This window comes from Lissotriton helveticus, chromosome 4_1, assembly GCF_964261635.1.
Source record: "Lissotriton helveticus chromosome 4_1, aLisHel1.1, whole genome shotgun sequence".
NCBI lineage: Eukaryota > Metazoa > Chordata > Amphibia > Caudata > Salamandridae > Lissotriton > Lissotriton helveticus.
In genome coordinates this window covers 1,866,309,918-1,866,337,713 of record NC_136063.1, presented here as the reverse complement: position 1 = coordinate 1,866,337,713, position 27,796 = coordinate 1,866,309,918, and the positions used below count along the sequence as shown (strand labels likewise).

Below are 27,796 nucleotides of genomic sequence, written 5' to 3'. Positions count from 1 at the left end.
TTCCGAACTACGCACTTAGCAGTTACCATCCCTTGAGTGCCCTGCATATTGTTTGCCACTTTGAATAAATAACACAGCAGCGTGTGCACTACAACTGTGAAGGGTTAAAATAACTGCACTTCGGAAAAGTCAGAGGATTCGTACCGGCACTAATTGTGTGGTGTAAGCCAAGATCAAAATTGGTCTTTCGGCCATTTAAATGTGTCGAATTGCTAAGGTTTACAATCACGATGAAGGAAAAGCAGAAGCAACGAAAGCAACAATGTGAAAACTAAAGTGAGGGATCTGAGAGTTGGAGGAAGGTTAAAGGTGAAGAGAGAGCAAGACTCAAACTCAACGGGGACAAAACCGAGCTTATGATACTCGGCCCCCCAGTGCTGACGACCATCAATCACCTCTGGCCTACCAGCCTGGGTACACCACCTACTCCGAAAGACAACATTAAAAGCCTTGGGGTCTGGCTGGTCAAATCTCTAACTCTCAACACCCAGGCAACCAAAACATCTGCTACCTGTTTTGGGCTTATCAGGATGCTCAAAAAAATCCTCCCAGTCCTTCCCTTCGAAGCAAAACAGATTGTGATTCAGGGTCTAATACAATTTCGACTCGACTTCAGTAACGCCCTGTACGTGGGGGCACCAGAATACGTGCTGCAAAAACTCCAGCGAGTCCAGAACTGTGCTGCACGCGCGCTGCTTCAGATCCCACGCAGAGCCCCAATTGAATCCGGACTCAGAACCCTACACTGGCTACCTGTTAGGGAAAGAATAAAATTTAAAGCCCTATGTGTGTCCCATCAAGCCTTCTGGGGAACCGGTCCCAAGATCAATCACTCCCTTCTTTCCCCATACGGTCCCAGTAGACAGCTCCGCTCTACTCATGCTTTTTTGGCAATAGTCCCCCGGATCAAAAGATCAAGAGCAGGAGGAAGATCCTTTACGTCCAACGCTGCTTAACTGTGGAACTCGCTCCCTATACACCTAAGATCAAACTCCAACCAACCTTCCTTCCGCAAACAGCTCAAAACCTTCCTTTTCACTATCTGAACTCCCTCCTAGCTGTGGCCTCATGAGACACTACTCTTCTTCTTCTTAGCGCTTGGACGCCTTAGGGCAGCAGTCGCGCTCAAAAAACCCCTTTTCATTTCATTTCATTTCATTTCATTTCATTTCAAGAATAAAAGGACAGGACAGTATGTCACAACAAGGGGCGTGAGAGTGAGGCTAACGAGGATCTACCTGAATATCATCCCTGGTCCACTGTCTGTGCTGCTCCCGGAACAAACAGCGAAGTCGCAGTCTTTGTTTTACAGGCCCTCGATCAGGGAGTAGACATAGAGAAAGGACAACTTCAGGCACCTGTAGCGCGGAGGGGCCCAGATCTGAGTAGGCCGCAGCAGCGCTTAATTAATACCCGGGACTCAGCACTTTCACTATCCGCCGGAGGACCACGAGCGGTCTCCGGCCCTTTATTTATACCCTCAGGGCGAGCTCGCCCCGAGGGGTGGGTGGATGCATGGGTGCAGGCAACAAAGTATTAGAGGGCCCGGGTGGCTCTCTACAGCGCCCAAGCTGCACATAAAGGGATGTGACGGCAAGTCACGGGACGGATCCTGGAAGGCAGAGGAAGCGTCAACCGACATCGGACGCCAACAACTCTCGGAGGAAGCTGGAAGGAACGGAATCAGCCTAGCTGGGAGACCAGAGGCACCGGGAGCACAAGTTGAGGCAGTCGGATGACCACGATATCCTGAAGAAAGCCGCTCCGTTGAGAGTACCACATCGAGCGAGGAGGGCCACTGGCAGGGTGCTTTACCCCATTGCGCTGCCAAATGAGCTGCTGGGGGGGCAGCGAGAGAGGATTGAATCCTTGTTTGTTGACTTATAATCGGTTTATTTTTAGCTCTTTTAAGCCCGAAATTTACAGGGTCTTCAAAGACAGAAATTTAATTTCTTTCTCACACAAATTAACCCCAAACTTGATAAACCGATTTACAGGAAAGGGGCACAATAAGAAGGGAAAGTACCCATAACATACCTGTCCCTTCTTCTTATTTCAAGGGTGCTGGTGGATCCCCAAGCCGGAGGAACCTGGAGAAGAGAGAAATCGAAGCATCCAAACAGTCATTGTAGTAATCATCAAAACAAAATAAACCTATCTAGTTCCAATAACACCATCTTAAAATATAAATTAACATATTTTGTTTTCTAAGGCTGTGTAGCATTTGCTGTTCCGTTATTTTCCCAATTTACTGGGCGTTTCAGTCAAAATCACGCAGCCATTCAATAGAACTACGTCAGAGAATGCTTCTCTGACGCGGAGATTCAGAGAACTCCTCCCACCAAAGGGCGTGGCCTTCCCTCAGGAAACGTCAGCAATAGTCAATAGAGTATTCCTCAGCACGCTGACGCCCAAGAGGAGGGAATACTCTTCATCGCCAGATCGTTCAAGTTAACCTCTTCTTGTCACAAGGCAGAACCACACATCCAGACACTTAGCAAATGCAGAAAGAAGAATACAGAAAAGAGGTACGTGTGTATTTAAAGAGCCTTCATTGTAAAGGCTGCTTCCCAATGCGTATGTGCCCCAAGTGTTTTTCTTTTCCCTTTTAGAATACCTATTTGCATGAGTGGATTTGGGGCCAGATGTAGGTAATTCCTATTTACCGACTTAAGAGTAGGTAAATAGGAAGGAGGCATATGTAGGTAATTCTTATTTTTCAATTACCGATTCGGTAAGATTCGGTATTTACCGATTCTGTAAATACCGAATCGGTATTTCACATTGATTCCTATGGGCCTTGAAGCCCATAGGAATCAATGGGAAATACAGTTTCGGTATTTACAGAATCGGTAAATACCGAATCCTGGCAGGGGGAACGGGGTGTCACTTTGACACCCTGTAGCACCCCAATTGCAGGCTTGTGTGCCATGTGGCACACAGACATGCCCTAAGGGCATGTCTGTGTGTCACATGGCATAGGTGTACATGCACAGATGTGCATGTACACTGGTGACCTTCCTGACTCGTTCAGAAGCGGTAGCTCCCCCCACGCTCCCTGGCCACTTAAGTATCACTGTACTTCAATTGCTTTCATTGCTCACTGCTGATATTGAATTTCTTGTGCTGGTCTAAAATCGTAAGCGTCGCTTTGCATCTTGAATCCTCTCTGCTTGAATTTAATCGTAGCGCTTCACTGTCTCGGTGCTCACTGCTGAAACTGCTTTTGTTGTGCTTGTCTAAATTCGTAAGCGTCGCTTTGCATCTTAAATTCCTGTGCTTTAATCTAATCGTAGCGCTTCATTGCTCTCAGTGCTCACTGCTGAAACTGCATTTATTGTGCTTGGTTAAAATCGTAAGCGTCACTGTGCATCTTATATTTCTCTGCGCCTGAATTCAATCGTAGTGCTCTGTTGCACATTTCCATCACTGCTTTGCTCGCACTGATCGGTAAATTACATTTTGACTGATCGTGCCGGTGCCACTACTGCCCATAGCTTTACTCCACACCCCAATCTCGTCCTGTTTTGGTTTTGTTTATTTTGCGGCCATTTTGCTGTTGTTGTTCTGCCTCCTGGCCCGCCTCTACACCCCGCCCCCGCCTCCCAGCTGACCCTCCCTCACCCCTCCCCTTCCACTATCCAGATATGACAGATGCATTTCCGCGCAGCGTTCACGCGCAGCGGTCGCGCCCCATGCGCGCCGAAGATGCGCCAAAGGTAAGCCCGTCTACGCCCGTCCGCGCCTGGACCGCGCCCAGAGCCAGACCCCTTGGCGCTTTCAAATCCCACTCCACCCGCATTACGTATGATTCCGCCACCCTCTTTGCCCTTAACCCCGGTCGCACACCACATTGCTACGAGGCGACCCCAGGACACACCCACGGACCATTCGCCTGCTACTCCTGCAAGTTCACCAGCATCAGGACCCACACCAAATCCACTTCCTCCAAACACAGCTCCGACTCTAATCACCTGAAGTGCATCCTACTGAACACCCGCTCGGTCCACAGACATGCCACTGAACTCTGGGATTTACTCGACACTTCATCACCGGACATCGCCTTCCTCACAGAAACATGGATGAACACCTCATCAGCGCCCGACATCGCCATTGCCATCCCGGACGCTTACAAAATCATCCGAAAGGACCGCACCAACCAATCAGGTGGAGGCATCGCCATCGTCCATAAGAACACCATCCGAATCACGACCAGCTCCGGCGACAACCTCGCGACCGCCGAACACCTTCACTTCCAGATCCACACCGACCCCAGAACCACACTTAGAGGCACCCTCATCTACAGACCACCAGGAACCCGCACACAATTCAACGAAGACATCCCTGACTTCATCAGCCCACATGCCCTCACATCCGACAACTACATTCTACTGGGAGACCTCAACTTCCATCTGGAAAAGAAAAACGACAACTACACCAACACCCTTCTGGATAACCTGGCCACCCTCGGACTCAAACAACTTGTGAACACCCCCACCCACTTAGCAGGACACACGCTCGACCCCATCTTCACATCCAGCAAACACATCTCCTTCGATCACTCCACAGCTCTCCATTGGACGGACCACAGCTGCGTTCACTTCAGCTACAAAAAGACCACGACCCACAACCCACCACAACCTATTCCTCAAAGAAACTGGAACAAAATTACCACCGACCATCTCTTCACTTCGCTCAACCTTAACCCTCCTGCCATATCATCGGACCCAAACCAAGCTGCCACCAAACTCACACAATGGATCACCCACATCGCTGACGAATTAGCACCTTTGAAAAACCACCAGATCAAACAAGGCTGCATAAAGGCCCCCTGGTTCAACGATGACCTTAAGAAATCCAAGAAGTTATGTCGTACCCTCGAGAAAACCTGGAGAAAAAACCCAACCACTGTTAACCTGACCACCTTCAAGGATGCCACCCGCAAACACCACCAACTCATCCGATCCACCAAGAAATCAGCATTCAAGGACCGACTCGACAACAACGCCCACAACAGCAAGGAACTGTTCAACATCGTCAAAGAATTTACCAACCCCACCGCCGGCATCAACGACATCACTCCCTCCCAGACCTCTGAGACTCTCTATCCGCCTTCTTCCACTACAAAATCGCCGACATACACAACAGCTTTGAAAACCAGTCCGAAGAACAGACCACTCCACCCACCCCCGAACCAAAACAGCATTCTCACACCCTTTGCTCCTGGAACCCAATTACCACTGAAGACTCCATCCGCCTGATGAACTCCATCCACTCAGGATCGCCAACCGACCCATGTCCCCACCACATTTTCAACAAAGCAGCCTCCATCATCGCACCCCATCTCCGCGACGTCATCAACTGTTCCTTCAATTCCGCTACCTTCCCGGAAAGCTGGAAACATGCCGAACTCAGCGCCCTTCTGAAAAAACCCACAGCAGACCCCTCTGAACTTAAGAACTACCGCCCCATCTCACTCCTCCCATTCCCTGCCAAATTCATTGAGAAAGCCGTCAATACTCAGCTCGCCGCCTTCCTTGAATCCAACAACTCCCTCGACCCCTCCCAGTCCGGCTTCCGAGCCAAACACAGCACCGAAACCGCCCTCATCGCTGCTACAGACGACATCCGAACGCTACTGGACAACGGAGAAACAGCTGCCCTCATCCTACTCGACCTCTCCGCAGCCTTCGACACAGTCTGTCATAGCACCCTTATACAACGCCTCAGCAACATCGGAATACAAGGAAAAGCTCTAGACTGGATCATCTCATTCCTTGCCGGAAGAACCCAGAGAGTCCGCCTCCCCTCATTCAAATCAGAGGCCACCGAAGTCATCTGCGGCGTACCACAAGGATCGTCACTCAGCCCCACCCTCTTCAACGTATACATGAGTCCCCTCGAATCCATCGCGTGCCAACACAACCTCAACATCATCTCCGACGCAGACGACACCCAGCTGATCCTCTCCCTCACCAAAGACCCAAACACCGCCAAAACCAATCCACACGAAGGAATGAAAGAAGTAGCCGAATGGATGAAAACCAGCCGCTTAAAGCTAAACTCGGACAAAACTGAGGTCCTCATCTTAGGATCATCCCCCTCTGCCTGGGACGACTCATGGTGGCCTCCGGCCCTGGGCACTGCACCCATACCTACAGATCTCACACGTAACCTGAGCTTCATCCTAGACTCCTCCCTCTCGATGACCAGACAAGTCAATGCCGTCTCATCATCATGCTTCAACATCCTACGCATGCTCAAAAAAATCTTCCATTGGATCCCCACCGAAACAAGAAAGACAGTCACCCACGAACTGGTCACTAGCCGACTTGATTATGGAAATACCCTTTACGCAGGAACCACAGCCAAACTACAGAAAAAACTTCAACGCATCCAAAACGCCTCATCCAGACTCATACTGGACATCCCCCGTCAAGCTCATATTTCCGGCTACCTGAAAGAACTCCACTGGCTTCCCGTCAACAAGAGAATAACGTTCCGTTTCCTCACCCACGCACACAAGGCCCTCTACGACCTAGGACCCGAATGCCTCAACACACGACTATCCTTCTACAAACCCACCCGCCCACTACGATCATCCAATCAAGCCCTCGCCGCTATTCCACGTATCCATAAATCCACCTTGGGAGGAAGATCCTTCTCCCACTTAGCGGCCAAGACCTGGAACTCTCTCCCCACTCAACTCCGCCTTACACAAAACCACCTCTCCTTCAGAAAACAGCTAAAAACCTGGCTTTTCGATAAGTAATGCACCCACCCTCCCTCAAGCGCCTTGAGACCCTCTGGGTGAGTAGTGCGCTATACAAATTCCTGAACTTGAACTTGAATTCGGTATTTTACCACCCAATAGGATTGGGTGGTAAAATAAGAATTCCTAAGGGCCTGTGGCACTGCAAACTGTGCCACCTACATACGGATTTATAGAATCGGTATATTTACCGATTCGGTAAAATACCGAAGTGGTAAATTTACCGAATCGGTAAATATACCGATTCTGTAAATAACGACCCACCTACATCTCAAAAGCCAAATACCGGTCGGTAACGGCCGAAATCGGCCGTTACCGACCGGTATTTGGTTACCTACATCTGGCCCATAGTTATTAAAAAGTAACAATAATAAGAGAATGTAAACTACTGCAATGTTCATTGAATGTGACTGCAGCGAATGTTCTGAGGGTTTCCTGTTTTCCTATTCTGGAATTTCGTAATTGTTTTTTTTACACAATACATCTTTGCTTGATTGAACTTATGTGTGTGCACCTTTCATGAGAGGTACGTGACACAGAAAAATATAAAATACATTAAAAATAACACTACAAAACTTTAATAGCAAGCATAAGTCTTAAACAAGAATGCCTTTAAAACAAAAAGATTGTTGTAAAGGCATGCGTGGTAAACGAATGAGTGTGCTAAAAATTACCGTTCTGAAGGCAAGCGTGCTAATGAAGCCTTCGTGATAATGACAGCGTAATAAAAGCATTCGTTATTTTGGCATTCGTTAATCCGTCATACAATCTGTTCTAGTATTAGTTGATTATGCCACACGGTACACTGAGGTCATTCCCCTACGGTCTTCCACCACGAAAGTGACAGCACAACATCTTGCTGAGGTCTTTTCTTGTGTAGAATTTCAGAAAGAATTTCTCACGGATCAGTGAACACCTTTTGTATCACGATTGATTAAGCAAATCTGTAAACAGTGGAATATCCACCGTATCAAAACCTCAGTTTAGATTCCACAAACAGAAGGTTTAGTGGAGAAACAATGGGTCCCTCAAACTCACCCTAAAAAAAATGTTATATGGGGAAGGTATGAATTGAGACCTGTTACTCCCCCTGGCTCAGTTCGTCTGATGGGGAATTGATCAGAATAGTTTATGGTATTCGTCCTTTGAGTTATTCTACTAACAAAAGCCCTCCACATTACTGGAGATAACAAAGGAGGTGTGGGAAAAAGATAATGACGAAGAGGCAGGAGGTCTACTTGATTATACCAGTTAACTGTGGACCTGCATAGGGAAGTTAAGAGAATTGTCCATAGTAACTTAGAAAAGAGCCAAATAAGACAGAAACATATATACGACAAAGGAAAGAAATGGAGAACATACCAAATAGTGGATTGGGTACCTGTTCTTGCCCCCACCTCTGGTAAAAACAAAAAAAGAAAGCCGAATGGCAGAGACCCTTTAAGATAAGATAACTGGAAAAATAGGCAAAGTCACTTCTAGACTCAGGGTCTCCCCTAATAAGGAGAAAACCTACCATATAAATGTATTGAAGAAACGACTAGGACCGCACCAGAAAAACAAATGCAGGCCACATTACCACAAAAGACACCTAACAATACATTAGAATAAGTTCCCACCTATGAGTCCCTGTCTGGTCCACAAAAGAGTGAACTCATGCAAACTTTTCAACCCTCCACATCCATTTTTCTGACCTCCCAGGAAAGACCCACTTGGCCCTACACGCTATTCCTACCAGAGAGGGAGTTGTTATAAAGCAAAAGCCATATAGAATCCCAGCTGCTCGAAGACAGGCTATACAGAAAGAGGTGGACCAGATATTACAGATGAGTATAAATTGAGCCTTCCCAGAGTAACTGGTCATCCCTGATTGTACTGTTCTCTGAACCCAATGGAAGTATATACTTCTGCATTGAACTTAGGGTAGTTGTAGGAAACTGGCTCTGTATATCCTAAACCAAAGTATGGTATAGTGTGCACAGAGTCCAGTGGGTCCCCAGAGGTATAGCAGAGGCTAAAGTAGATAATACCTTAGTCTCTTTTGTGGTAGTGGGGTTGAGCATTCTGGCTTACCTGAGGGTAGTGTTAAACAATTTTTGTACACACTCAGGCAAGAAATTATGTCATACACTCAAAGAGTGAATCCAGACCAAATGTTTATATAAAAAGCTATTTTGTTGTTTTATTTCTAGAACCAAGATTTACTTAGTAAAAGGTAAGATATACTTTTCAAACAATGTTACTTTTCGAAATACAGTTAGCACTGGTTTTGTAGGAATATTCAAATTACTTTTGCAGTTGAGAAAACGATTTGTAAGCGGTTCAAAAACACTTGAAGTTACTTTCAGATTACTTTGTAGTTACTTTTCTAGTTTGGCATGAAACATACTACTAACACAGTTTAAGCAACACAGGACAGCAGTAACCAGGTTATCTCTTCTAAAGGCACGAAGTTACTTTTGTTGCAGTACAAAACAGTTCAACAATCAGAGAAAACCCACCATACAATCCTATGGAGAAAAACGAAGAGTTAAATTTACAGGTAAGAAATGGTTTTAGGATTTGAGTTTTACGACAAGGGATGCAGACCGGCTGGCAGAGTTGGTACCAGGTCAACTGCTTCTTCTCTCTTCTCTGCTTCTGCCGCTCTTGGGTGTCCTCTCTCTTCTTAGGTCATCAGGATCTGCTTCTCTGGTGCTGGGGACTCCCCTATATACTGAATTTAAGGGCTTTTGGGAAGTGTATGGTAGTAGCCAAATGGGCTACTAACCCTTGGGGTCACTAGACCCCCTATATGATCACTTCCTGTGGGAAGAGGGCATAATCTTTTACCAGAATTCCTAAGTATGCCATCACAAGGATGGCTACTTCTGAAAAATCGTGTCCACCTCACAGCAGCCTACCTTAGGGGCGGTACCAGTTTACTTAACTAGCTAGTTTTCACACCTGTCATGATGCCAAGGGTGCTCTTGACAGTGGGTGGTGGGTTCCTCTCCCTTGAGGGGAGCCAGATTTGCATTCCAAAAGCAGAAGCTTCTTGGAAGCTTGCCGGACCAAGAAGGCTAATCGGCAGGTCATCCTGTGGGAGAGGGTGTTACACCCTCTTTCCAGACAGGCATTTGTTGGGTCTCCTAAGAGCAAAGCTCTCACGCTAGGAGGTCAGAACAGTTTCTCTGGGTGGCAGGCTGGCAGAAACCAGTCAGCAAGAACACCAGAGGCTAGCAGGTTTTCAGGGGGCACCTCCAAGGTTCCCTCTGGGTGCATGTATTGGTAAATCAGACATTGGCATTAGTGTCGGTTTACCAATATGAGATGTTTGATACCACACATCCCTATTTTCAGTGAACCCATCATGTAGCTGAGGAACTCTTTTTAACCAATGTCCAGCACATGTTTTAAAATTGCTTACCTGGTCATTTGTAATGGCAGTAATAGGACTGCCAAGCTTAGGAGCATATCTGCTCATGCAGGTATACCTTTACATGCAATATTCAGCACCCTGCCTTAGGTCTATTAGGCCTCTAGTAGGGGTGACGTACAAATATTACATGCAGTGGTAGGGGATATGGCACACAGGGATGTGTGACGTCTTTTCACTTTTATCTGCACCAAGCCATGCAGCCTGAATCTGCTTGGTGAAGGGTCCCTTAGGGTGGCACTATTCATTCTGGTGCCCTTAGGTACCCTCTTTCGTTCCTCAGGCCCTAGGTACCAGGGGTACCATTTACTAGGGACCTACAGAATGTGCTAAAGGCTTTGCCAATTGAGGGAACAATTGTACAGTCTTTAGGGAAAGAACATTGGTACTGGGGACCTGGTTACCAGAAATCCAGTACACTTCAGTCTAAGTTACATCAATTACCAGGCAAAAAGTGGGTAGGTACTGCAACAAAGACCCAGTTTCCTACAGCCTTCAACTAGACTGCCATCCCAGCTGGACATACAGAGAGGCAGGCGCATCTGTTGGAAAACCACGTAACTAGATAAGACACCGCACCCATGACCATACATCCACGAATGTTGGCTGGATAGAAAGCCAGATAGTGATCTCAGTCTGTTTGCTGACCAGCACTAACTTGACTGTGCAGTCCATAGGCTGAGTGCAGACTCCAGGGACGGACAGGCACACAAACATCATGGATGCCCAGACTGACATCAGAAATAATAAGTATCTTTAGCATCTACTTCACCACGCTTAATCCTAAACCTCGGAGTTACAACATGAGGGAATGGGAATACCTCAAACTCAAGAATGGTATAAGAAAGTGCATGAATGTTATATGCTACCTTTATATCATTATCATAAATACACATTACGATATGTTATTAATGGATTGTGTATTCGCATTAGTGTGTTCTTTTTGTATACTTTTTCCTCATATTTTTCTACACCTGAATCGTCCATGGCACCTTCAGAACCTTCCAATGTCTTACCCGCGGTGCATCCTAAGCCTCATTCTCATGCAGTACCATTTTCAATTGTGCCAAGCTAGGTTTTGACATGGCATGACTCCATCTAGTGGTCCTATGACAGTAATTCACTGCAAAGTCCCAGACTTGTCTTTATTTTGTCATCTTCGATGTGCATGCATTTATAGTACGAAAGGAAGCAAACTGTTGAAAAGCGATACTGGCTTCTAATCTGTTGCAAAATGCATGCATATATTTGTTTCAGTAGAGCACATTAACTTGGAGAAATATCTTGTTAATCTAATGCGATGGACCCACAACACTATGGCCTACTGTGCATGAGCAGATTTATTTTTGTGTTTACACGTCAAATAATATTCTACGGTGACTTACATTCAATTAATTAAGAAATTGTTTCATATCAAATTTGGTGATCAGTTATTGCATTTTGTTTATGTACACCTATTTTCTATAATAATGCAATGTTATAATGACAACTAGTAAAAGTAAGGAAGTGTTTAGTTCAAGGCCTATAACATGAGTCTCTCTAGATCTATATTTATAATGCAATTAGATCCACCATAAAATGTCATACACTGCAAGACGAATCCACCTGTACCACGGAAAAGGCGAAATGGGTGGCAAGAGAAATGTGTTGCATATTTTGTAGCAAATGAAGTAGACAAAAGCTGATAGAAAGAAATGCAAATTATTACACTGTCAAGGTTCAAATGGGCTTGAAATATTCCGAACGTTAACCAAACTAATTCCCACTGACCGTTTCAGTGATTTTGACGAGGTCATGCAGAAGCTAGTAAAATGCTTCCAGTAAAAATGAAAACAATATTATTTCTATAAATTGGTGCAAAACCCAATAAATTGTTTGACAAGTTTCTCTCTGCCTTGAGAGGGCTAACAAACATATAATTGTGGCACATCAGCTTATAAATTCTGAGACCAGTTATGGTTAAATGCTAACCTTCAGACAATACATTATGGATCATGGAGGGTCAAAAATTAGGTGCAATTATAGCTACATCAAATGTCATAGAATAGTGTATTCACTAGGCTAAGGAGGTTAACTAGGACAGACCCGAAGAGACAGAGTAATGAAAAAAATCAGAAAAAAAAGGAGTTCAGATAAGATGCTGTGCTATCATTGTGGTAGTTATTTTTATTGGCCTCATATAAAGGGTATCCTGCTGAAAGCAAGGAGTGCAACTTTTGTGACAGAAAAGGTAATTTTTCTCTTTGGTGAAAAGAAGGTAAGCAAGTTCCTAAGTGCAGCAGAAGTCAGTCACAATTCTAATTTGGCTAACGAATACACCAAGCTAAAGGGCACAGTGTAAACAGCGTGGAACATCACCCAGATGAGAGAAGATTATTTTGGTTCTTCTCGTGTGTGATCTGTACTTTAGGCAAAGATTCAGAAATGATGACAGAGTTTGGATCTTTTTATACCGTCATTACCAAAGATTATCTGACAAGTTTCTTGGAGACAAAGATTTAGATTTGCAAGCACCGGGCACTAGAAAACTTTCATTGGTTAGCAGTGAAACAAAATGTATGTGATATTTTGGCAACAACATATTGTTAAAGGGGAGATTAGCCTAGTTGAAGATTTCATAGCTAGAACAAGCATTTACAATGCAACGGTTTCGCCTTTGCAAAAGTTAGAGCTATTGGCATTGTAAATGACAACATTTTTATTTATGTGTTGGTTTTAAAAACAGATAAATAAATGTCATTGTCATTTACATTGCCAACAGCTTAATCTCTCGCAAATGTAAGACCTATTGTACCCTACTGGACGAGCTCATCAGACAGCAATTACTACCACACACACACACCCAGAGCCAGCCACACACACACACCCAGAGCCACACACACACACACACACACCCAGAGCCACACACACACCCACACACCCAGAGCCACACCCACCCACACACCCAGAGCCACACACACACACCCAGAGCCCAACACACACACACAGAGCCACACACACACCCACACACCCAGAGCCACACACACACCCACACACCTAGAGCCACACACACCCACACACCCAGAGCCACACACACACCCACACACCCAGAGCCACACACACACACCCACACACCCACAGCCACACACCCACAGCCACACACCCAGAGCCACACACACCCAGAGCCACACACACCCAGAGCCACACACACACACACACACACACCCAGAGCCACACACACACAGTAAAATTGAATCATTCGTATGCGAGGTAGTAAGGTAGCGATGGCAGGTGCCAGGCTTTGAGAAACGATGCAGGGTTACCCTTTGTGTCCCATTTTGAAGTAAATTGGTTTTGATTTTAGGCCCACTTCTGTATCCTAAGCTTAGAGTCTTAGAGTGTAGCTAGTTTAAGAGAAGCCTAGTTTTCGCTAAAGCTAGCAGGTGCCTCCTCTCAACCTTCAAAGGCAGTAAGTCCTGCTATTGTCCCTCTGGGGGCATTCACCCCACTGCGGCACCGCACAGCAGCTCTGCAGGATTTGTGTTCCATTTAACTATATGGATCAGAGAAAGGACAGGGAGTAAGAAAAGAAAACAAGTCAGGTCCCGGGCCGGCAGCCAATCACAGCGCGGCCCGGGGAATGACGTCACGAGGTGTCCCAGGCCGGCAGCCAATCACAGCTTGGCCCGGGGAATGACGTCACGGGGGTGTCCCGGGCCGGCAGCCAATCACAGCGCGGCCCGGGACACACGGCAACAAGGGGCGGGACTTAAAAAAGAGTCAGAAACGCCCACAATTCGCGTTCTGACCGGGAAAAAGTGACTGACAACGATGTCTTACAATGGCTAGCCTCCATTTATGGAGCTAGCCAATGGAAGAAGGGGCGGGTTCAAGTCCCCCATACTTTTCTGACATTAGATTTCGCCTGCGCGAAACGCTGCTTGCGCAGCTTTCGACAGGCGAAACCTAAAAAAGCATGTGCCGGAGTGAATGGGATCCCGTCTGATCTGAGAGCGTGGAGACAGTGACAGCTTTTCCTCGTGTTGTTTACAGGTGTCCGTTGAGACGTTGATTAGTGCTCGTCATAGCGATCTGGTGTTAAGTTCCCACGAGTGTCAGCTCACCCCCCAGTGTTTAGCCATGCTCGCAGCAGGCGACTGCCACGGGTCACACACTGCACATCAGAACCCACTCATCCACTGCACCCACACACGGCTGTGAATCAGCATGAAGTCACGCTTCCACCAGAGTGCTGCAGCAGGCTGCCTGCTACACCGCAGTACTAAATCAAACAAACCACAGAACGCTTCACCTGATCAACTTCTGCTGCCTTAAGTAGCGGCTAACTTTTCGGAGAGCCGATGGGGTTGGAATGGCGTCAGATGCTGGCCCAGCCTGGCCGCTCCGTTTAAAAGTCGCTGAACTGGGCCATGCTTTGTCATGGGAAGCTGCAGCAAAGAAAGAGGCTCTGGGCAGCTGTACTGTTGTTGCGTCAGAGTAGAAAGGATGCAACTTCGGCCTAAGACACAAAGTGTTCCTGCCCCCTCCCCCGGCTCCTGGCTTCGGGTTTCACACAAAGGGCCAACGAGGGAGGGCAGCGCACTTGCCATGTTGTTGCCGTTGATTTACTGCATGTCAGCAGGCTGCCTGCCACGCTCGAAGGTGCAAGGACACCCCGCTGCAGACCAGCAAGTACACGCACTAAAGATAAGGCTGAAATAAAATACTGCCTGGGTCAAAGGGGAAAGCCCGCCCTGCCCTGTGAAATAAATCCTGCTGCTAGCAGGTGAGGTTTGGGCGGGAAGCACAGAGCTGCTAGAGATCAACCTGACAAAAGTAAGGCCTCGCTAGTTGTGCCGCGTGGTTCTGTGGCTGTGACACCTGTTACTGCTGTCTGCAGGCCGCCAAGAGTTACGAGCGGGGCTACACAGGAAGAGGGCCATGTCTTACCTGGGGGTACACCCACCTGTAAACCTGACTGCGTCCACTTTAGCCTTCACAGTGGCGCCTCGCCGTACTGGGTAGAAATCATATGTGCTAAGGGCTCATCTACTGATCTTATATTGTCCGATCCTACCCCCGCCCCCACTCCATGCACTAAGGCACCGCCGGACGTGCTCAACATGGGGAGTGCGGCATGTCTCAGTGCAGGAAGCATCACTCTGGAACCCTTTAACTCTTGTAGAAACAAGCGTTCGAACATTTTCTGAAAACCCAGATGTGCCTCCAACCTCTTCTGGTGGGTCCAATCGGCCAGAAAGCTTCGTCACTGTAAAAAAGACACGCGGGCGCCAATGTGGGGACCCCCACAGCGAGCGTCCTGGGACGGTGGGCTGCGGCCCCCTAGAGCTCCACATACAACTAAACCGAAGCATGCTTGCAATTGACTCCGCGCTACAAAGTAGCCATTTGCTGCTTCTGCATCCGCCAGTTTCCGTAGTGCCTTGTTTTCCATCTAGATGTTTTCGCTCCATATAGAAAACTTTTTTCTTTTCCTGGCGAAAAGGAGGGCTGCATATCTCGCGTTGTGAAAGAAGGCACAAGTTCTTGGGAGGGGGTGCCTTGAGGTGCAGGTTCTCCCAAGTCCGGAATCATGCAGCTCGGAAACTTCTGGACAACTAATGAGGCCCGCCACACTCTGTCGACCCAAAGGACAGGCAGAGAGGCCTTGATTGTGAACGGCATTTCTAAAACTTTACCCTTAAATTCAAGTTTTCTTTTGCCTTGGGTGGAATCACGCATTGAAAGCCAAGGAAACACCTAAAACAGCAGATCGGAACACAGGTGGGACGTGAGATAGTACTGTGCGTGTAGGTTCATGTCCCCAAAGCTGCCTGCAGTCAGGGGGGGTTCACGAACCTCTAAGTTGAAGGGGCACTTCCATGCCCCTGACTCCGGCTTCTAACTCGAGAACCGGCCGTGTCTTCACCCGGCCTTAACTTGCCCCCTTCTCACTCCTGTAAGTTCACACCCCTCACCTTTGCACAGACTAACCCTTAGATTCAAATTGCAGCACGCGGAGAAGCAGCGACTTTTACAAACATAAACTATCCGTTTGCCGCCTCCCCGCTTAGCAGTTTAAATGGCACTTCGAGGCACCGGCAGCTGCGGCCCCACGCGAGTCAAACAAAACGAACCTGCACAAAAAGTACATCCCCGAATAAGAACTCTCACCCCATGTTCAGCAAACCTTACCCACTAAAGAAGAAAGTGCCATCCCCCAAAAGACAGTGTGCTCCGGACACAGGGGAGGAAGCACAACGTGTGACACGGAAACACAATCCAGCTCTAAGCTCACAGAGCAGAGCCAGCACCCCATCACTTCTCCGTGGCCGGGCAGGCTGCATCCCTCCCCGCCCCCATCTCCGAAGCAGCAGAGCTCTCCAGAGATGGATGGGGGTGATCAGGGCTCCCCCTCCTCCCGGCAGGGGGAGGACCCAGGCAGCAGCACAGATCACACCGAGCAGCGGCAGGCTTGCCTGCACAGCCCAGCACACACAGAGGAAGGTGAAGAAGGGACCTACCTACCCATAAACCCTGGAGCTCCACAGTCCACTCAGGTGCCGGCTGCCCCCCCTCTCTGGCTTTGTCGGGATATTGCAGGGTGGGGGAGGGGAGGCTCAGGGGGAGGGAGGGGGTGAACCGTTCTTTGTCTGGGAACTCCGGGGAATGTGATCCCGCATGGGCTCTCTGGCTGGCTGGGTGGGCAGCGGGAGGGAGGGGGCTCGCGCACGCTGGCAGGCTTCCAGGGCTGTCTGGCTTGCACAGCCTGCACTTCTGCTCTCGTCCACCCCCTCTCATTTGGAGAGGGAGCTCTTTCGCTTTTGGCCGAGGACGGGGAGGTTCCATGACTGTGCCCGTCTGTCAGCGAAACGCCCACCCTGATAACGAACCGGAGCGGCAGAGTGCCGGAACCCTACAACTTGAGGCACACGCGCCTCAGCGGGGACACACGCGCCTCAGCGGGGGCACACGCACCTCAGCGGGGGCACACGCACCTCAGCGGGGGCACACGCACCTCGGCGGGGGCTGTGCCGCCTCGATCCCCCCGAACACACGTAAAAAAGTGCTTTTCACAAAAAATGGGCATGATGCCACTATCAGCACCCTGGGCCGCCCACTTTGGACGTGTCGGCGGGCCTCCTTGCCCTGAAATCAGCTGAAAAGTTGTGTAATCGGAGATTGGGACAGGGGAGGTTGCACAGGCTTCGTTCCAATGTGAGCCTATGAGTGGGTTTCATTGAAGAGTCGATGTCCATGTGCAAGAGTCCAATGTAGCACTTGGGGCGCACAGTACATTACTGCCAGCAGGGCACTCCAAGGCAACACAATCGCGGTGTTTATACAAGTCACTGCTCCACAGCCGAGAAGGTTGTGGAAAACGCAGCAATGCAAATCTAGCTATTTAGCTGTTATTGAGAACTTTACACCAGACACGGCTTCGGGGCGCTAGAGTCAGGATGCAAAGCTAGTAGAAGACTATACGACATTAATTCACCACACTGAACAACCAGCTGAGCGGCTCACTGACGGGAAAGCGACTGGACGCAGCGCTAGTGGATGGAGTTTCAGAGTTGGAAGATAGAGGAAAACCCACTAACACCAAAGAGAAGCACTCACACCTGGTTATGATGGCATATTAACATACTTTAAAAGGAAAAAATGAGTAACTCTTACTAGGGGAAAAAAAACAAGAGTGACGCCATGCACCAGTCTTTTCAGGGGCAGCAGGCAAAGAACAGCTAACAGAGGCTTAGTCGGCATAAGGACGAGTAGGCCGTTATAAACAGGACAGGGAGGATGGGTATGGAGCTCCAGGGGCTGAATGGGGCAGTTACAACAGCAGGCACAAGGTCGGGAAGGGTGGCAACCAAAACAAAAACAAGCATTTACAATGCAATGGTTTCGCCTTTGGAAAAGTTAGAGTTATTGGCATTGTATATGCCAAAATTTGTATTTATGTTTTTGTTTCGAAAACAGATAAGTAAATGGCATTGTCATTTACATTGCCATTACACACCCAAGGAACGCGAGCTCGCGCTACTGCGGGGGAGGGGCTTGACCTTCACTTACACATACATATTTATACATATACAAACACACACTCTGCCTACTCATTTACACTCTTACATAAACACACTTAAAACTGCCAGCACGCACACAACATACATATATATAAAAGCATTTTTCCCCTTACCTCAGCTGCGAGGGAAAAGCATTCACCAGCTATAAATATGGGGTCGTTGGAGCCCCCCTCTGGGGCTCGACGTCCTGAAAAATGGCCCCTCTGAGCCTCAACAGGCTCTCTTCAGCGTTGGGGCGACCCACTGCCATCCGGGGCCGCCCTGACTCTCCGTTTACTTCACCAAATGCCCCCCAGAGCCTCTCAGGGCTCTAAATACAAAAAAATGGGACGGGGAGCCTCTCCGGGCTCTGTGCACGTTGGGGCGACCCACTGCCAACCGGGGCCGCCCTTGAAGCCCTCGTGGCTTCACACACCCAAGGAACGCGAGCTCGCGCTACTGCGGGGGAGGGGCTTGACCTTCACTTACACATACATATTTATACATATACAAACACACACTCTGCCTACTCATTTACACTCTTACATAAACACACTTAAAACTGCCAGCACGCACACAACATACATATATATAAAAGCATTTTTCCCCTTACCTCAGCTGCGAGGGAAAAGCATTCACCAGCTATAAATATGGGGTCGTTGGAGCCCCCCTCTGGGGCTCGACGTCCTGAAAAATGGCCCCTCTGAGCCTCAACAGGCTCTCTTCAGCGTTGGGGCGACCCACTGCCATCCGGGGCCGCCCTGACTCTCCATTTACTTCACCAAATGCCCCCCAGAGCCTCTCAGGGCTCTAAATACAAAAAAATGGGGCGGGGAGCCTCTCCGGGCTCTGTGCACGTTGGGGCGACCCACTGCCAACCGGGGCCGCCCTTGAAGCCCTCGTGGCTTCACACACCCAAGGAACGCGAGCTCGCGCTACTGCGGGGGAGGGGCGGACACCGGCAATGTGTCCCGGCGCCCCTCCCTTTCGTCGGCTCACTCACCGGCCGGCGGCTCTGTCTTCACTCGGGGCTCTCCCTCCAGTCGGGGAGCCTCAGGGGGGGGGGGGAGGGGGCAGGCACCGGCAATGTGCTTCGCGCCCCCTCCGCTCGCTTCTGAAGGCCGCTCCTCTCGCCGCAGGGCTCCCTCCGCTCACGGGGGCCCTGCAGTCCAGCTGCCATCACTCTTCCTCTTCTCCCCGGACCCGGCGGTGATTACCCGGCACTTCGGAGATTCCCTCGGCGAGGACGGGGTCGAACGGCTGACTCGGCTTCCGGATCCTCGCTGGGGCGGCTCCACTGCTGCGGCCCAATCCGGTCGCGGCTCTGCGAGCCTCCATACACGCCCAGCTTCTGCGGGCAAGGCATCGAATCAGAGCGCGGCTCTCGGGACAGGCCTACTGCAAACGGCCAATCAGAGCGCGCCTCCTGTAAACAGAGGACCAATCAGGTCGCGGCCCCTTCGTTTCTCTCGCTTCAGCTTCTGATCACTTTCAGGCCCCCGGGCCGCAGCGGTGAGAACACGGGGCAATGCCGGGTCGAGGTGGCCACTCGATCGGGCCATAACAGGACAGCGAGGAGGGGGGACAGCGAGGAGGGGGGAGGGGGGACGGCGGGAGGAGGGACACAAGGCAGGACAGCAGCAGAGGGGGCGGGAATGGACAGCGCATCTGAATTCACTTTCAGTGAAAGGGGAGGGCACGGGAAAAAACGTAACTCCGCCCTGGGAAAAAATCTCGGGAACGCCCCCGAATCTGGTCCGGCCTTGACGGACAGATCCGGCACTCAATGGCTAGCCTCCATTTATGGAGCTAACCAATGAGAGCCGGGGGACGTTCCAGGAGTCCTTATTGACGACATAGGATTTCACCTGCGCTGAAGAGCTGCGCAGAGCGCAGCCTTCGGCAGGCGAAACCCAATAACAAGTCAGGTCCCGGGCCGGCAGCCAATCACAGCGTGGCCCGGGGAATGACGTCACGGAGGTGTCCCAGGCCGGCAGCCAATCACAGCACGGCCCGGGGAATGACGTCACGGGGGTGTCCCGGGCCGGCAGCCAATCACAGCGCGGCCCGGGACTCACGGCAATAAGGGGCGGGACTTAAAAAAAGAGTCAGAAACGCCCACGATTCGCGTTCTGACCGGGAAAAAGTGATTGACAACGATGTCTTCCAATGGCTAGCCTCCATTTATGGAGCTAGCCAATGGAAGAAGGGGCGGGTTCAAGTCCCCCATACTGTTCTAACATTAGATTTCGCCTGCGCGAAACGCTGCTTGCGCAGCTTTTGGCAGGCGAAACCTAAAAAGTGTCTGTGTCCTGGGAGGGAGGGATCCCCGAGACTAGCAAACCCTTTAAATCCATGTCTCCCAGTAAAAGTTATGTCTCTGGCTAATGAGGACTTAAGTCATTAAATTATAAGTTTCCCTAAAAATATTTTCTGAGAAGTTATAACATAAAAGCGTTCTCAACCCCTATGTCATTCCAGTAAAACAAACTCCAAGAGGTGTTTCCATCGCAGTGAGAAAGGAATCACAAGATATGCTTGAACAGATGATAATAAACAAGAACATTACTGAAGAGGTAGAATCCATGGAGTGTGTATATATCCCATATTTTTTACAGAAAGAAAGATCATGACAAACTTCATGTTCAGAGCACGGAACAATATTATTGTGAGTTATACAATTTTTTGCTCGAAATAAATGAGAAAATCTTAGTTTTGACCTAATGAATGAGATCTCGAGAGCAGTATGCCAGTATGATTTAGAGACATTTCACACAGAAAAGGAAAAATTGACTTTGGGGAAGCAGAACATGCATACAGACATGGGAGTAGCAAAATAGGCTTTTCCGTTTCCAGATTCATTTCCAAGGATTACATGTACACAAATGAAGAGAAGACTTGGGCAGCTGGCATTCTCAACATGCATTCCTGTATATAACTACTAGTAAGACACTATTGGTAGCCAATAGCAAAATACAAAGTGGCTACCTCTGCAGGGGAGAACCTCATATCTCATTACACTACATGTAAACATTACCAGAAAACTGATATCAAGTTGATTAAACATAAAAACAGAAATTGAATGTCATAGTGGCAGAGCAAAATGGAATGAGAATTGAGGATAATGAGAAGAGTGATTGGAAAGTGATTTTCCCTATCAACTACTAGGACAACGTGGAACCCTTATTCGCAGTATAGAGCCAAATGGAACACTAAAAATCAATGGATCAGTTCTAAATGTTGGAAGGATATAGAATTAGAGAGACCCATTGGGACATTTTCTTTTCCATTTTTCCCCAACACGGAAAGGTAAATACTTGAAGTGAACTGGGAGATTAACAGTATATTAAACCCCAAACTACCAAATCCTCCCCCTTTCCTATTCAAAGCTTAATCTAGAGTGATAATAAGCAATCCATAGAAGAGCCTTCAGGGAGTCGCTTATGGTACATTTATTAAGTATGATTAAGTGGGGTGACAGTTTTCACATGATACTCCTGCAATGGAAATGTCAGACTGTGTATGGTGTACTAAGAGTAGTAGAGCGTAATACTAATACCCAAGGCTCAGTAAGATAGAACCCATTTCATAGGAAAAATATTAGGCAACAATGTCATCGAAAAGGTGTACACACAAAACAAAGGGCATTCAGTTGCCTAAAGAAAAAATGAAAAGATATTGAGAATGCACACAGAGCACCAAGGAAGGTGGGGTCAAAACGCTGTTAAAGATATGGAAAAAGTTGCTCATGAATGAACCCTCTTCCAATGACACTGAGTTTGTGCTTAGAGAAAAAGATACTTTTGATTATTATTTATGATTATGATTATTCAATAATGATCAGTTATAGTATGCAGCTATTCTGAACCACTCTACCCATAGGATTTCAGTTACAATGAGATACTCTGATGATGCTGATACTATAATTGTATGAGATATTTAGTTCCGTAGAGGCTGTATTCAAAGTAATAAGGTGTAAAATATGTGACTTATTATTGATTATTAAAATAATAATATAAACCACATCACCAATATATTGTGTATTGGTGATGTCATTTATATTTTTTTTTTAAAGATGAGGTATTTGTATTCCACACAGATGATATATTCATATGTGGACTCGATTTACACAGATGTGATAGCTACGCAATCCAGTATAGGTAAGATGTGGGACCTTGGACACACTAGATAGGTGACATTGTAATTTACGGTCGCATGCGACAAATCCTTCCTCTTTGTGTTTGCTGATTTTATTTTTACTCTCAATTTACGACACTTATAGACAACAATAGTGACACTATAACTGATATTAAGAGTCTTAGGTAAAATGTAACAGGGATTGGGGAATGCAACAGTATGGGAGACTATGGTATATGGGGGTTATCTACCCTTCCTTACTGTTTTCTTCACATCTTGGTTTACCCTAACTAATGTTTGCATATCAGCTATGGGTTTTTCAATATTTTAATTTTTTTCTGTCACTTTAATATTTTTCCACTTAGGGATGTTTGACAATGGCTGGTTACTTGATGTTAATCTCGATTTTGGCTTGCAGGATTGTTTTCTGTTTATTTTATATGATATTACGCATGATATTCGGGACTGGTTTAACTGTGCACAGTTAGGGAGCAAAACTGAGCTAAAGGTGGATGATGAGGAATAAATATCCCCGCTGCCGCAAACATTCTCGTGAATACTTCAAGACTGGAATCCACTAATAAAATAGTAAGATCAAAACACAAAATGATCAAAACCCTCATGTCCTCCTTTTTGTAACGTGCTCCAAATATGCAATAATTCCAAAGTCTGCCAATGCCTCCATTGAATTTGGTTACCCATAAAGAGCACTCCATGCTCTATGGTAAAAGAGCTGTCATAAACACAGAAGCAGGGATCTGCCAATTCCAGTGCGGGGAGAGCGTAATTGTGATATTTCCAAAAATCCGCTGCCATAGATGTGCAGCCCTCACAATATTGGCCTTTAAAAGACAGCAGGGCTCTAAAGAACAGGCTGTGGGGCTTTAGTTTGGCACACAGTGTTATAAAGAGAGTGGACGCAGACAGGAAACATACTGGTTTTGCGGAAACCCATAAATGATCACCATTTTGCCAGCAACAGCAGACCAAGGACAAGACTCACCCGGAAGTGGTTGTGTATGTATGCTTTCGAAAGAGAACACTAGTAAGAGGAAAATAGTTGCAAGAACAGGTAGTACGAGTGAAAAACACCATAAAGAACCTTAGACTAACATATATTACTGCGGACAACACGGTTTACACACACTCACATAAACAGAATTTTTTTTTACCTCTCACTGATGCCACGCCCCCATCAAACAAATGTGATCTCGGGGGATAGTTTAGAGAGAAAAAGTGATACCTGTAATTCTCTAATCAAAACAAAAATATTTACATTACATTTTATATAAGGAAAGAATGTTAGATAGAGTCAAGTTTAAATACTAGTTTGTTTTGGTAATACACAATGTTATTAAACGGTTAGTGAAAAAGTACCACTGCAAGATGGTCTCCCTTTAGGATTGCCTCACCTAAAAAGATGCTGTCTCAATGGTTAGCAAGGTTTCACACACAAGGGTGAAGGAGAGATATGCACTCAAAGAGCGCCTGTTGAAAAGTGAACGAAGAGTGCCTGCACTGCAAGAGCCTGCAGTGGAAGGACAGAGGCCACCGGAAGCAGTACTTGGTCCAGGCTCCACAGCAGGATGAAGACTTCAATCAAAAGCCCAGGAGGAAGACAGAGACTGACTAATAGTAAGCAAGGAAACCAGAGTGACGTTGGAGCCAACCAATGGTAAATAGAGGTAAGTAAAGGGCGTGCTCTAAGCCCCTTATAAGAGTTTTTTTCCTTTCAAATACAAGAGATTTTGCAGGCAAAACCTAAAAAGGAAAGGCCCTGTATTTGCGCAAGAAAGGAGGGAGAGGATGCACTGCTAAAAAAGTCAGCCTCAGTCTCTTCAATAAGCATCTGGTGGGCCCGAACATATATAAGAAGGTTCATGACGAATTTGCAGGCATTACAACAGCATATTGCAGCATCAATAATAAAGTCTTGAAGCTGACACAAACAACTATATTGACTTAAATGAGGTTACCATCTGCTACATAGTTCTAGGTTTATTTAGTTAAGGTGATTAACACAATCGAAACAAAGATTCCAGAATTTGTATTACGTACTTGTAAACTCAAAATGTTCTGGTGTATAAGAGTGATAGACAGTCACTTATCTCTATCTAACTTTCTGAGATCTAGTTATTTACTGCTCAAACAAACTAATTTTATTAGTGACATCACAGTAGTAAGACAGTTAAAAACAAACTCATAACTACGTCTCCAACAAGCTTAACACCCAAAAGAAATGACTTCTTTCCACACAAGTCCCAAAATAAACAGTAAAATATGCTCTCATAAAAAAAACAGATATTTCAAATGAAAAAAATTTTTTTTTAAATGCCAACATAAAAAATAAAAACAATAAAAACCGACAGAACGCAATTCATTTTCTGCAAAATAATCATACTGTACTTCTTTCACAAACATTACACTTTGTTATTTAGTCACCGATTCTCTACACAAAGTGTGTTTTTCACATCAGTTTTCTGAAGGATATATGAGATTTGCGCATATTTTGATGGCACCAAGGACACGAGTTGAAAAAACATCAGTTGTTGCTAGCTTCCGACCGACAGTTCTTCATTTTATTACTCCTGCTTTCAGTAGAAGGGTTAAGACCGAGAAAAAGGATAATGAACATTTAAATGAAAATAAACAATTATGAAGTGCCAAAAGCAGATTTTAAAAAAGCACGCCAAAACAATGAACCCCAATTGAGAACGCTAGCAATAAAAGCATGAGGAATGACCCAAAGCACATTTCAACATTTCTATTTACACGTGTCAAACACAACCACATAACCGGGAAACCCTCTGTGGGTAACAGGAAGTCAGTATTCAAATAATTTGCTAACTTAAGTAACCATGCCAGATATCATTCACCACCTGCAATGCTGGCTAGGAACGAAAATGCTCAATACCCATTTCGAAAATGCTATTTTGTATTTAGTGTTCCATCTGTTCTAACCTGAATAACTTTTCTTGTCAAATTATTAACTATTATTATAACTTGTTCCGACAACAACTGGACTCTACGGAGCATCAGGAATATCAAGGAAAGAGGTGATTACAGCAGAGATCTTGAAACTGCTGAGCAGGGCTCCTTTTGGGCCTTTGGTGAACCGATCTCACAGGGGCATCAGACTTTGGCCAAGAGGAGCATCTTGCCGAAAACAGTGCTGTGTTTTTAGTGAAAAAAATGTGAGCGGCAGTAGCCATTCTTCAATGGCCTATCACTAACATTGTTTGTCACTGATGTCCCAGCTGGGAGTAGGTGGGGCTAAAAATAACCTCTAAAGTCCCACTCCAACATTTCTAATAAAGGATCATAATGTGCATACTATTACACTTCAGGGAGATCAGGCTGCCCTTAGCATGTTATCAATTGGCTATTTTATAGCATTTTTAAAAGGGTTAACTGAACAGAATAGCAGTGTTTGAATTGTTAAGAATATTCAGAGAGGCCACTTTTATGGAATAATTGTGAAAAATATGTCTGCCATTCAGGGGGGGCCAATTATTTTTTTTAATTTATACGCCTGGGGGCACAGAATTAAAAAATTTGAAGTCCACATAATTCAGGAGTAAAGATTTAACCCGCTGTGTAACTATGCCTAGCAACCAAAATGGGGACTCCAGCCGTGAAAGGAGGATGGTGTGGTCAACCATACTGAAAGCAGAAACAAGCATTTACAATGCAATGGTCTCGGCATTATTAAAGGTAGAGCTATTGGCATTGCTCATGACTTTTTTTAAAATCATAAATAAATGGCATTGTCATTTACATTGCCAATAGCTTAATCGTTAAATAAATGGCATTGTCATTTACAATGCCAATAGCTAAATCGCTCGCAAATGCATGACCTATTGCATTTACGCCCACACAGAGCCACACACACAGAGCCACCCACAGTCATTCACATAGAGCCACCTACACAGAGCCACTCTCACACAGACAGTCACCCACACATAGAGCCACCTACATAAAAGCGATCCACAGAGCTACACACACAGAGCGCTACGCGCTACACACACACACACACAGCGCTACACACACACACACAGACAGAGCGCCACACACACAGACAGAGCGCCACACACACACAGAGCGCCACACACACACACAGACAGAGCCCCACAGACTACACACACACACAGACCGAGCGCCACACACAGACTATGCTAACACATATCCTGCCTACTGTCCCAACTCCTCCATGCACTGTAAACCCCTTTAACCACTCTACACTCACCCCAAATCTTCTACACCATGAGAGAAAACCACTTCCAAACAATCACACGTTGGACCGCACTGCTATAATCCTCCTGCATTCAATTAATAAACCTGCTTATCACACAAATAAATAAATCCTAAACTCTACATTGCACCCTACAACCCCATGACTCCTGCATATCTGCTCACTGGTACGAGTTCCATTCAATTAGTAAAGCAACGCGTTTTATTTAGAGCGCTTAGAAACCTAGACGTGTCGTGTGAAGCGCTATATATTTTTTTGTTTTATAGCGTTAATGGTACTGCTAAGTACGCCGCACACCGTTAAACTCTTATGCAGTACCACGTTGACCTCTCACGCCCGTTCCAAGCACCACACAGCATCCACACTAAGCCCTGCCTGCCCACCTCACCCGCCGCCGCACACCCTCTTCTAGCGGCTACTGACCTGCTGCAGCATCGAAGCGCTGGCAGCCCCAGCCGGTTCATTGTTGAGTGGAGGGTGGTGTGTGTGTTTGTGCGTGTGTGGTTCCAGCGCAGACTGCTGAGCGCAAAAGAGGTGTGTGGAGATGCCAGGTCTGTGCTGCTCTGCTCTTTATGTGTGTGGGGGGGGCGGCGCAGGAAGCTGCCGTTCTCGAACTTGTTGTAAGAGTCGGGGTCGAGCGTCCAGTAGCTGCCCTTGCCCGGCTTCTTGTCGTCGCGGGGCACCTTGACGAAGCACTCGTTAAGCGAGAGGTTGTGGCGGATGGAGTTCTGCCAGCCCTGCTTGTTGTTGCGGTAGAAGGGGAAGCGCTCCATGATGAACTGGTAGATGCCGTTCAGGGTGATCTTCTTGTCGGGCGCGTTCTGGATGGCCATGGTGACGAGCGCGATGTACGAGTAGGGCGGCTTCACCATGTCCTTGGGCTGCATGGGCGGGGGCGGCGCCCCGCCGTAGGGTCCGTAGCCGCGGCCCCCCCCGTGTACTGCTCGTGTTGCGAGTACATGCTCATGGGCGCTGCCATGCCCGTGTAGCCCACCGCCGCCGCCGCCCGGTAGTAGCTCTGCTCGCCGCTCAGGTAGGGCACCACCCCCAGGCTGGGGCTGGACACGGAATAGCGCGCCTGCATGGCCGCGGGGGGCAGCTCACCCTCTCCTCTCCAGAGCAGTTTGTCTTATGGTGGGGGAACCTCTCTTCGGCCCCCCGAGCCTCTGCGGAGC

The 27,796-nt window shown here is 47.2% G+C and overlaps 1 protein-coding gene and 1 pseudogene across 3 annotated transcripts in view; both read right to left on the bottom strand.

Moving 5' to 3' along the window:
* The window catches only part of LOC144829404 (fibronectin type-III domain-containing protein 3a-like), a 618,864-nt gene that overhangs the window by 551,311 nt on the left and 39,757 nt on the right, over positions 1–27,796 (bottom strand). For 2 of the 3 annotated variants that reach the window (XM_078688524.1, XM_078688525.1), the window contains one exon: positions 2,038–2,090. The exons of the other annotated variant lie outside the window; for it this stretch is intronic. The gene's annotated coding sequence lies outside the window, so the exon portion shown is untranslated. The remainder of the gene's footprint in view (positions 1–2,037; positions 2,091–27,796) is intronic. 3 annotated transcript variants of the gene reach the window in all.
* On the bottom strand, positions 26,921–27,705 carry LOC144828234 (forkhead box protein C1-A-like; annotated as a pseudogene).